General features: G+C 38.0%; 1 non-coding gene across 1 annotated transcript; it reads left to right on the top strand.

Annotated features, from left to right (window-relative positions):
* The first annotated feature begins 9,726 nt into the window (after positions 1-9,726).
* Positions 9,727-9,830, top strand: LOC119626087 (small nucleolar RNA U13). The gene has a single exon (XR_005242277.1). It is a non-coding gene; the product is annotated as a small nucleolar RNA U13 (small nucleolar RNA).
* Positions 9,831-10,338: the final 508 nt, after the last annotated feature.

Here is a 10,338-nt window from a genome sequence, read left to right on the forward strand (position 1 = left end):
CCTGGTTTGGGAATGACTGGATTAGATGATCTCTAAGGTCAAGTCCAACCTTAACAGTCTTCCTCAGACTTACATGATCATAGGTATTACCCAGAGAATTTATGAAAAATACAGATTTTTTAGGCCCCACCTCCAGCTTCATGAATCAGAACATCCAGGGATGGGCCTCAAAATCTGTGTATTTATTTATTTGTTTATTTAAGAGACAGAGTCTTGCCAGACTGGAGTGCAGTTACTGCAGCCTTGAATTCCTGAGCCCAGGTGATCCTGCCATCCTACCTTTCTAAATAACTGGGATTACAGGCAGGTGTCACCACACCTGGCTCATTTTCAAAATTTTGTTGTTGTTGAGACGGAGTCTTGCTATGTTGCTCAAGCTGGTCTTGAACACTTGGACTCACGTGATCCTCTCACCTTGGCCTCCTAAAGCACTGGGATTACGGGCATGAGCCACTGTGCCCAGCCTGTGATTTTGCTTAATTTTTAAATTTTTTGACCAGGTCATACATTTAAAATGATGGGAAATTCCAAAAGATATAAAAGAGTGTCATTATAAAGTCTCTTTCCCAACTTTGTTCTCTCAGTATCCCAATTCACGTACCTGGAGGTGCTCAATGTTGTTGGTTTCTTGTGTATTCTTATGAATATATAAGACATATGAAGAATCACCTAGGGCTCTCTTGAAGGCCGGCTGCAATACTGATGGAAACATTTCTGTGCATACAACATTGAGAAGAAATTCATGTATTGGTTGGGTGATGGATGGCACTCTGTCACGGGTCTCAATTTCTTGTGTATTTTTTTTTAACTCAAGGCAAATAAAAAGGGTATGCAGTGAAAAACAAGTTTATTCCTGGTTCTGATCACCAGTTTTTTCCTTCAGATTCACTTTTACCAGTTTCCCGTGTGTCTCTTTAAGAGACAGGACGCTGTTAGTTTGTCAAGTGACTCAGGTGATTCTTATAATCTGTGGTTTGGGACACCCCAGTTCTGTAATGTAAGTTATAATAGAAGCTGAAACAGCTGGAAAACCTCACCTGGTTACACATGAGCTGCACGAAATGCATTAGATTCTATCTGGATGTCTTAGTTACATTTGTTCATGTAATCATTATTTACCAAATAATGATTATTTACCAGGCTAAGTCATTATTTGCCAGGCCAAGGCAACCATGAGCAATGAACCCAGCTCACGGGAGCTTGCTGTCTAACACAGAAAACAGCTACCTGCATCTGTAGAGGTGCGTACAGGGCGCTGCGGAAGCTCCTTGGCACCAGAAGTGAGTGGACGCTTCTGGAAGGAAGGGATTTCCACAGGGGTAAAAATGGTGAGGAGGTGGGGCTCATTGGGCAAAAGGAGATGACGATATTCCCGGCAGAGAGAAAAGGACAAATACAAAGTTCCCAGGTTTTGATCCGGTACGCTGCTCTCAGGCAACCAAAAAGTAGAGCGTTTTGGTGTTTGTGCACAGAAGAGGCTCAAGATAAAACGAGGTAAACTGAGGTCAAAATAAGATGAGGAAAAAACACGATGGCTCTGAATATCAGATATTAAGTTTGGGAATGATACGATCAGCGTGGGGGGGAAAATTGATGTGGGCGTAAAAAAAAATGGACTAGAAGGGGGCTGGGCATGGTGGCTCATGCCTGTAGTCCCAGAACTTTGGAAGGCCAAAGTGGGAGGATCACTTGAGCTCAGGAGTTCAAAACCAGCCTGGACAACATGGCAAGACCTCGTCTCTACTAAAAATACAAAAATTAGCGAGGCATTGTGGCGCACGCATGTAGTTCCAGCTACTCGGGAGGCGGGAGGATCCCTGGAGCCCTGGAGGCTGAGGCTGAAGTGACCAGTGTTTGCTGCACTGCACTCCAGGTTGGGTGACAGAGTGGGACCCTGCCTCAAAAAAAAAAAAAAAAAAAAAGAGAGACTAGAAAGAAGTGGTAACAACTTGGAGGTGGGAAGATAATTTAGGAAGTTGTTATCAAAATCCAAGAAAGAGACCGGAATAGCCTGGATTCGGTGGCCATTGTAGGGATGCACAGAACTGGAAACACTTTGAAGTTATTAAAGAGGTAAATTCACCTGGACTTGGTGATTGATTGAAAAGGGCTGCAACTGGGACATTCCCAAATTTCCAGCATGGGCAACCAGCTGCGTTTCAATAGGGAATACCTGCGAGAAAGTGCTCGGGGAGGAGGCACGCGGGAGGGTGAAGGTAAGTCTAACATTCTGAGTTTGAGGAAGAGAAAATACGTGGGTAAATTAAAGTTTAGAGTCCAATAGAAAAATAAGAGCCTGTTTGTGACGGCCCACGGCAGGACAGGCATCTTCTAATTTCTCTTTAAACCTTAATTAGTTTTCATCTCTGTCCCCCATCCCCACACTCTCTTGCCCACCATAAAGCAGATTGGCACTGACAGTCTCTTCAACCTTCTCCACGGGTTGCAGTGGAAGGGATGAACGAAGGTCCTGCCCTCCAAGCAGCTGCATTCACAAAATTCTGAAGCTGGCCAATAGTGTATTTGGTTCTGTAAAAAGATAATTTTTTTTTTTTTCCCTGAGGCAGGGTCTCATGATAGTGCCCAGGTTGCTCAAAGATAGTATTCCCAAGATGGTTATAAACAGTTTCATGTTTCCCAGAATCAAAAACCGGACTCTAAATTCACTTTATTGCTTTATTCTAGGTACTGATGAGACCTCTTTAGTATTACACTGACAACTGACTGCACTGCGGATATGTTTGGAATAAGGTAAGCCTGCAGCCACGGTTTTTATGGCTTTTGGAGTTTTGGCCAGAATGAACAGAGCTTAAGCAAATTAGATATTTGAAAATACCTTTGTTTTGTTCCATGAGCAACCGCCAGAGGCCTTTTAAATTGTGATGGTGACTAACAAAATAAGATCTTTGCTATTGTGCAGAGAAATCTGAAGAATTTTATCCATTCTTTCATTCTTGCTAAATGGTGCATTGTATGCTATCTGTGTGGTTTGGGTCTAGGACAGATTTCTCTCTGAACTTCACAGCATGGGTGGAAGAGAGTAATTTGGCCTTTCGTTTTCTCTGGCAGCCGGTGCCAGTCCATTTATATGGTATGTTCACAGGAGAGCTGACAAGTGTTGAGAGGTTTTATTTGATATGCATTTTTTTTTTAAAGTAGAAAAAAATCCGTAAAAATAGGTACTTGTTAGCTAGTTTTCCTAGTTAGTCTTCAGATCATAACCAAATGTTTCATTAAGGAGTTCCACCTCAAATAGACGAGCTACATTGACTTATCTGGGCTGTGTTTAATATTCACAGTGTAACCATTCATGGCATGGGCAGTTTTTAATGATAGAAATGCAAACCCACATTATTTTTCTGTGTAACTTGTAAAAGCCGTGCCTTCTAAAATGGGGCTGCTTATGCTAATTTGTTATAGTTAGTGAATTGCAGGCAGCTCTGTGAATTTACTTTTCTTGGCAGTTCTAGAATATCCTGCCATAACACATACTGAAAAACTGTTTGACGGGTTATGAAAATCTGGATGTACTAAAGGTACATCTTGTGCAAACCATAAAATAAATACATGATTACGTTTTTAAAAATCTGTTATCAGGTTAAGGAAGTTGTCATTATAACAACCCAAGGAGAATTAAACAGTTTTGAATGGATGATATACTTTTTCCACTTGTACATACTGTAAATGCTTTTAGTATCCAACCCTCGCTCTATTTTGCTGGTCTTTATGAAAAGACTGCCTACTGGAGGTAAACTGTATTTCATATAGGTCATATAGAACCTATCTTGGAAGTGGATAACACCTCATTGCAAAGGTTAATTAATATTCTCAGTAAAGCATAAAAATTGTCAGAATTATTTGATACAAAATATATTTTGAAATTTTTATTATTTTTAGTGAAGCCAGCAATGTTCTGTTACTTCAAGGATGTTGATTATGGGGTCTGTCAATATTAGTGTTGCCAGTGATGTGTGATTGCTTCATTCATGATAAATGAATTAAGTATGTAATTTGGTTCTATACTGTGCTAGCTATATACCAAACCAACTCCTTTGAAATGGTCTCTAATCTCAAGGAGCTTGTAATTGTAATAGATGTTAAGAAGACAAAGACAATTCATTTGTTCAACAAATATACTGCATAGTGAGAATTTACTATGTACAAGACAATTCATTATATTTCTTGGGGCATGGGGACTGTAACTATGGTGAATAGGAGAGATTTGGTTCCTGTCCTTGAATTCTACCAGAAGACAAACATGAAACAACAAATAACACAATTACTTAATAATTATGTGACGTGTTCCAAAAGACATCTACAGGGTGGACTGAGGATGTATAATGAAGTGAAAGAGCAAACTTTTTAAAAGGGAACTCCTGAAGGTTAAATTGTGTTTGCGATGAACTGGAATAAAACGTTAATCATGTCAAAGAAAAAAAGATTTCTTATTAAATACAAAGTAAATGAAGAGTCGAAAGATCGCTAAAAGAAATATGGTGTTGTTTGGTGAGAATCTTATACAGTCAGGAAAATATCCTTGCATGCACTGAAGACAACATCTTACCACTTGAAGGAATGATTTTTCATCCTAGGATAAAAGTAGGATTTTATATTCCACTTTAAGAGGAAAAATAGATAAGAAATGCAGATGGCCAATTAACTTCTTTAGTAGAACTTCATGCACGTGATAAAGAATGAAACTAACAAAAAAACTTTAACACGTTTATATGCTCATAAAAACTTCAAATTGATTAAAATTCTTCAGTGACAAGGTTAGGGTCCTTGATCAGTGAATGTTCTCACATATTTCTAAGCAACATAGAAGGGTTATATTTGAGTAGAAGTATAAAGACAGAATTATACAAAGAAAGCCTAAATTGAGTAAGAAGTGTCAAGAATATGATTAATTTTTGTAACCTACTCTTTCAGTAATGAATTTCAACCAAACCTAATTAATCTTACATTTCTAGCACAACATATGATTTTAGAGAATATGTCATTAAAGAGATACATAATCAGAAGTAAAGTAAATATCATCTAGGCTTAGATTAGGGAACAATATTGGTTTTGATTTAATTTTGAACAGGTTATATGCATATTATTGAAAATTTAAAAATTGTTTCACAACCCTGTTCCCCATCTACCTAGTTCCCAACCACCCTAGACACACACAGCTGCACACCTGACGTTCTTTTCTTTTTTCTTTTCTTGAGGTAGGGTCTCACTCTGCTGCCCAGGCTGGAGTGCAGTAGCAGTATCATGGCTCACTGCAGCCTCAACTTCCCTGGCTCAAGTGATCCTTCCACCTGAGCCTACCGAGTAGCTGGAACTACAGGTGTGCACCACCACGCGCAGCTAATTTTTATTTATTTATTTTTAAGGGACGAGGTCTTATTGTGTTGCCTAGGCTGATCTCAAACTCCTGGGCTCAAACCATCCTCCCCCAGGGTTGGCCTCTCTAAGTGCTGGGGTTTATAGGTGTGAGCCACCTGGCCCTGATGTTACTATGTGTACATGTAAGCATGGTTTGTTTAGCACATACCAACAAATCTTTTTTTCTCAGGTAGTATTGGGTTGATACAAATCTTAATACAGTGTTTCTTGTCTCTTTTTATGCAAAAGGTAGCATACTGCAGACACTGTTGTGCCGTTGCTTCCTCCCCCACCCACTTAATATTATTTATTTCTTGGAGATCTTTCTAAATCAGTACATGGACCCTTTGCCTTTCTCCTTATTTACAACTATATAGTATTCCACTATATGGAGCTACTATAATTTATTTAACTAGTCTCCAATTGATGAATATTTGTGTTGTTTCCAATAAACATTTCTGTAGTGAATAATCTTATGTAGGGTCATTTCACAAATATATCCGTGGAAGTAGAATTGCTAGCCAAAGGAATAATTAGTAATTTTGGTAGATATTGCCAAAATGCCCTACATAAAGTTGATAGTAACTTAATGCATTTAACAGTAATACATAACAATATTTTCCATTTGATGTCATCAAACTTTTTTTGTGTGTGTGAACAAATGAAGAAAAATGGTATCTCATTTTTCCCATTGTTTTTCTCTCCTGCGATTTTCTATTGGGCTCTTTGTGTTTTTCTTCTCAACTTAAGCTCTTTTGTATTCGGAAGATAAGACCTTTCTTAGTAGTATGAATTACAAATATTTTTATCTCATCTTATTTGTCTTTGACTTGCTTAAGGTGACTTTTGCCACAGAAATTTTATTTTTATGTACCTGAATTTACCAATATTTTCTTTTATGGCTTTTGGATTTGACTCATAATTTAAAAGGTCTACCATATTCAAGGTCATTAAGAAAGTATCCTGTTTTTCTCCTAGATCTTGGGTAGGTTTTGGTGTTTACCTTTACATTTTTTATTCATTTGAAATTTGGCCTGGTATAAGATAGGCTTAACCCTAGAATGCTGCCTAGGTAGCTCAGTATCAAATATTGAACTATCCCTGTTTTCATTCCACATGATTTATAATGCAATTTTTATCCCACATGTATTTGGATCTATTTCTGAACTTTCTTTTTTTTTTTAACATACATATTTTTACATGTTCCAACTCTTAGAAATGTTCCATTCTGTTTCTGTTTTTAGGCTCCTTTTAGGTACCTGCCGTGCTTAATTTTTTATTTTAAACATGGTTTTTCCTGTTAACAAAGTTTGCATTAGTTGCTTCCTTGAGCAACACCTTTAGAAATTTAAATGTGTTTGAAATGATGTGAAAATATTATTCATATCAGAGCTAATTCTGCAAAAGCTGAAATCTTGTGGGAAAAAAAAAATCTATTTCAAGCGAAATCCCCTAAATCCCAGGGAACCTCCGTATACTCAGACCAGAAATATTTTTTGATTCTACATAATGTATTTTAAAGGAATAAATGGATCAACTGGGCAGAGAGTTGGAAGAAGGTGTTTTAGCTCTGCTTCTGAATCTCCCAGTGTGATCGCCAGGACACTTCACCGTAAGTTGCATTTATTGTAGGGCAGTTTTGTCACTTAAAAAAATATTTTTAATTGGAAACAGCAAGCTGGTTATATAATTGTAATTGCAGGATTATAATGAAAATATCAGGCCTGCAGGTTTTACATAATCACATGCAAAGTCATGTGCGAGAGTGGAAAAAGGGAAGAACAGAGATATGTCTGATTATTTACTCTCTGTGGGGTGTACACAGATTATTTCTGGTACAATTTAATCTGGAAGATTATATAGCTGAGAATAAGAGATCAAATAGATATCCTTGAGACACCAGAATCTCATGAGTCAGTTGCAAACATCAGGCACGTAGCCTGCACTTGATACTGGATAACTTGCTCATGTTTTATTCCTGAGTTTCCTTAAGCAATGTCTGTTCGAAAAGCTTGAAATTAGTATTCGTTTAAACAGGGAAGCACTGGAACTAGCTGGCATTCTGTAAATGAAATCAGTGTAACGGGAACTTTGAATCGTTTTTTCCTTGATTATTTTGCTAGGTTGTCACTATAAATGGCCAAATCCTAAATCAACTCTTTCACTCTTCCCAAGGAGGTCATCAACACTAGCATTTTACAGTGTTTAATGATTTTCCAAACATACATTAAGTTTGCCGTAAACAAGGGTATTTATAAGAATATCATGACTATTTGACATTTAGGTAAGAGTTATGTAGTACTCTAGAAAAAAGAGAAAGCAATTTTAGTACTATTGGAACCTGGAGCAGAACTTAGTCTTGGGTGGAGCTTACATATGAAATTGAAATTAAAAAAGAAATCCAAGTTACTCTCCAAGTTTTGGACAGGGTATTTTTATTCTTCAGAATATCGATCCTGAAATTAGAGTGAATACATCAAAAGTGCGTGTTTAATTTCTTCAGTGGAAACATAAACTCATCCCTTGGGGAAAAATATTACTAATTGTACATTGAATAGTTTTTGCCCATAAATAGCAACATGTATAAATGCAAATACATGAAGTCAAAATTAATTTTAAATACTTCCTCAGTAAATGTATAGGTCTTTATTAATAATCTAAAAGAAGGAAAAAAGGCATTACTGAGAAAATCTCCAATTTTTTTAAAAGTTTATTAATTGTGAGCATTGAGTTACTTTCTTGTATGACGTGATTGACCCATATGTGAATTTTTTCTAAGAATAAGGAAATGGGTGAATCAAAATTGGGACTAGAAGGTTGGATGATTTAAATGCTATGCTTATTTAAATGTTCTATTCTCTCAAAATAGTACATCTTTGGGCTTGCTTGCACAATAGTGAAACAACCTACTTGAGGTAACTCACAATAATCCCAATACTTTGGGAGGCCGAGGTGAGAAGATGACTGGATCCCAGGAGTTTGAGACCAGCCTGGGCAATATAGCAAGACCCCATTTCTCCCCCCCCCCCCCACAAAAATCATTGGACTAAGGTGGAAGGAGACAGAGCAGCTGTAAAGTTGCTAGTATGAGGGACAAGAATTAATGTAATGGTGGGCAGCAGGTGATACTTCTGTGGCAAAGCAACAAAAGCAGGGATTACAATTTATTTCTGTTTATAACCATCAACGCCTAGTTTGGCTTTCATTGTTTGCTGATTTTGTTGCCTGGGCAGCATGAATCTCTGATTCCCTTTTAGTGGTTCTTCATGAAGCCTACATGTGAGAAATGAAAACTGAAAATACATTTTTTAAAAGGGAAAATAAAACTGGTATAAAATCAAATTACTCTGGCTCATGTATAATAAAATACAATTACATTAATCCTTTTCTAAGTATTTCATTCTAGGGTTTGTGGATTTTTTTTTGTAATTAATGAATTTACTAAGCACTTTCTATACTTAAGGGAATGACTTTGTCTCTATTTTTTAGGCAAATTATTTTGTGTGGGTGACAAAACGTATGTTCCCTTGCATGTAATATTTAAGTGTGTATTAAATGTCTAATATGACTCAGGTCACAAAATTTCAGACACAATGACAACATGAACTGTCAGCTCAGGAAAGTTTGTTTGTTTGTGTTTGAGATGGAGTCTCACTCTGTCGCCCAGGGTGGAGTGCGATGGCATGATCTCAGTTCACTGCAACCTCCGCCTCCCGGATTCAAGCAATTCTCCTGCCTCAGCCTCCCAGGTAGCTGGGATTATAGGTGCCCACCACCACTCCTGGCTCATTTTTATATTTTTAGTAGAGACGAGGTTTCACCATGTTGGCCAGGCTGGTCTCGAACTCCTGACCTCAGGTGATGCGCCTGCCTTGACCTCCCAAAGTGCTGGGATTACAGGTGTGAGCCACCGTGCCTGGCCAAGAAAGTTTTTCTGAAAGTGACTAGTCAGTTTTTTTCTCTCCTTCTACATATTGCCTGTATTTTTCCAGGAATCAGAGAATTGGATTATTCATGCTTAGATAGGGATAAAGGACAGGACTTACAGGATTCAGGAATTTTTTACTTAATCTCAGATGACTACTTAACTTGTCACTGGGGGCACTTTGAAGGTGTGGGGTGTTTGTGTGTGTGTTTCACACCAATCTTTTTTTTTTTTTCCTAGAACTTTTCTTTCCTGAGTTAGTGGCTGAAGATGCCATAGAGGGAAGCAGAGGTGGTACAGAGAAAGGCTGGGATTAGGTCTGAATGACAAAGCAGTGGTTTCAGAGGATTCACTGCAGCCTCTGGATCTGGGGATCCAGACAGGTGACAGCCTGTCCAGGGAAGCAATTGGAAAGTGCCATTCCTCTGATTCTTCTGTAGTTCATGAGCATGACGATTGGGTTTTCATGACATGTGTGAGATGTGCCACCCTCTGAACCTTGTGCCCACATTGGCACATTACCCATCTAATCTAAAAATTAAAAAAAAAGTTGCTCCTCTCAGGTGTGAATGCAGTTGAAATCAGAAGGGAAATCAATGTAGCAGAGAAATGACAAAACACCTTGGTTTTCCAGAGTAATGGGGTGAGGGGCACATGCTTTGAAGTCATGGTGAGATTCTTTCATCTCTGAATATCTTACCTAACAGGCTCCCTGGATTCTTTTTCTGCTCTTTGGAATCTCATGGTTTATGTCTGAGATTTCTTCTTTCCAACCATTACTAAAAGCACAGAAACAGACATTCTTGACTGCTCATTTCTAGTAATAATCTTTTAAACGAGAGCCTCTCATGTTCAGAGTCCAGTCTCCTGCATACTACTCACATTTCTGCCTCAAATGTCCCTCTAAAGTCCAAGGTACAACTCTGAATTCTAGGAATTCTCCGACCCTTTGCTGTATTTCCAAAATGAACATTTGCCAGAATCAATTCTCAGGTCAGTCTCAATAAATAAATATATTCTAAAGCACCCTATGAAAACTG

The sequence above is a fragment of the Chlorocebus sabaeus genome, chromosome 22 (assembly GCF_047675955.1).
Source record: "Chlorocebus sabaeus isolate Y175 chromosome 22, mChlSab1.0.hap1, whole genome shotgun sequence".
In the NCBI taxonomy this organism is placed as follows: domain Eukaryota; kingdom Metazoa; phylum Chordata; class Mammalia; order Primates; family Cercopithecidae; genus Chlorocebus; species Chlorocebus sabaeus.